The sequence below is a fragment of the Triticum aestivum genome, chromosome 4A (genome assembly GCF_018294505.1).
Source record: "Triticum aestivum cultivar Chinese Spring chromosome 4A, IWGSC CS RefSeq v2.1, whole genome shotgun sequence".
Lineage (NCBI taxonomy): Eukaryota > Viridiplantae > Streptophyta > Magnoliopsida > Poales > Poaceae > Triticum > Triticum aestivum.
Genome location: NC_057803.1, coordinates 613,263,691 through 613,266,046, shown reverse-complemented (window position 1 = coordinate 613,266,046; position 2,356 = coordinate 613,263,691).

Here is a 2,356-nt window from a genome sequence, read left to right as displayed (position 1 = left end):
CAGAAACGTGGGTAGCTCTTAATCAATGTTAACCAAATAAAGCCGGGACCGTGACAGAGTGTGTGTGTGTGTGTGTGTGTGTGTGTGTGTGTGTGTGACCACGTGTATGTGCGCGTGTGAGTTAGTTGGTGAAGAAGCAGGGGGTGCAGTGCGTTGCCAGCACCGGTACTGGCCGCGTCGTCCGCATCCGAGTACGGCGGGAGCGCGAGCCAGGGGTGCGGGACGTGGTGAGTGGGCGCTGTGGGCGTGGCGTGGCGCGTGTGCACGCGCATGTATAAGACTCCCCGCCCCCTGTGTGTAGCGTTTGTATCTCGAGTTGTTGCTTGAGGGAATCAAAGGCCGTTCATGAGGGCATCTACAATGGGGGCGCTTAGAGGAGGCGCCAGGATTTGATTCCTGGCCGTTGCAGCTGAATCTCGTGTCTTTCTACACAAGGCTAAGGACGCCAGGCACACGTTGTCGATTCGCAAATCTCGTGTCTTTCTACACACGTACGGGCCGAGCCGATCGAACCTCTGAACATCCAACACCAGTGACACACACGTACGACACGGACGCACGTCGCCCTCTTCCTCTTCCTCCCCGCGCGTCTCGCTCTCGCTTATTAACACCACCGCCACAAGCAGCAGCGCGGCTACGCTAACGCCTGTCCCGTGCGCGCGCGTTACGGCCAACGTACGTGCGCCCTTCTTAAGTTGTTTCTTTTATTGATCCACCTGTTCAGCGAGCACATCCAAGGGAGGGCGGCAATGGCGGCTCCGTTGCTGGGGAAAGGGAGGAGGGTGTGCAGGGAGGGGTGCCCCGGGTGCAGGCTGGACGAGGCCAACAAGGCCAACGCCGGCGTCCCCTACCTCAACTTCTTCTTCATCTGGGTCGTCTGCCTCTGCGCCGGTAAGAGCTATACATAGCCAGCGTGACTCGCGACCACCCATCTCTCCTCTCCTCTGCATCTTGCTTGAGCGCGTCTCTTGGATTCCATTCCATAAAGAGACACCTCTAGTATAGTATTTCGATCCTAGAAAATGCATGCCATACATTTTCTTTGAGGCGTTACTTTTTTTTTAGGGGTTACTATAGCTCACCCAGAACTCGTGTGCGACCGATACGAAATGTAAACAAAATCTCAAAATATTGTTGGTTACGTGTGCGTGCGTGTGTGTGTGTGTGTGTGTGTGTGCGTGCGTGTGTGTGTGTGTGTGTGTGTGTGTGTTGGCAATCCCATTTATAAACTCTACCCGCAAAAAAAAAAAATCCCATTTATAAACTTGTCTGGTGAGCACAGAAAGAAGGTGTACCAATTTTTTGAATAGCGCCCCCATTTGAATACTTGCAGTTCCCACAGTTTTGGAAATTTGATTCTTTTTAAAAACGTACAGCCGCGACCCTATTTGGAACTTGCTTTCTCTATTTGGGCTTCTTATTAGATTTTTGAGCTTAAAAAGAGACATACTAAAAAGACGACGGCTACATGAGTTTTTTTTCCTTCCTTATGTCTCACCCAGAAGTTGTGTGTGACTCGATACAAAATGTAAAAGGAAATCCTCAACAAGAAAAGTTGGTTACGTGTGTGTCGGCGGCTCTTTCTGGGAGCGACAATGGTCATTTGGTGGTCCATATACCCTCATGTGTTTTTTTATTATGTTTGAGGTGTTTTGTATTCTCGATGAATCTTTATTATGGATCTGATCCTATTGGCAAAAACATATTATATTCATTCAAAAAAGAAAAAGTATAGGCTGCACGGCCAAACACAAAATTAACAACAGTTGAAGAAAAAATCAATCTCAAAATAATTGGGCCGCACCCAACTGAAGGCAATAACTCAGCGGAGGCTGCCCGCCACAACATGTACACGGCAAAAAAAAAGGAGATATATACAGTAAACGAGACGAGATCCTGACAATTTCGGACTTCAGAATACTAAGATCAACATGGTGCCCAACATGTTATTTCATTCATGGTTTTTTCTAGAGAGTCTCGCAGTTCGTTTACAGAACTCATATTTTTTTATTGTCACAACTGGACATATTCTTGTATGTTTTATTTTTTTTAGTTCAGCTATATCAGATTAATTTAATTTTTGATGCTTTCTAACTAACACCCTAGTTTGTTATCTTTCCAGCGTTCCCCATCCAGTCGCTATTTCCCTACCTTTACTTCATGGTACGTAGAGATGTCACAAAAATTGCACACCTATTCTGATTGTATTCATGGAAATTATTGTTTGATGACATATTGAATACTCATGAAGTTCTCGCAACAAAGAAATATATCCTATGGTGATTAATTATATGCTCGACTTTGTTACATGCAACAGATTCAGGACCTGAAAGTTGCAAAGCAGGAGCAAGACATT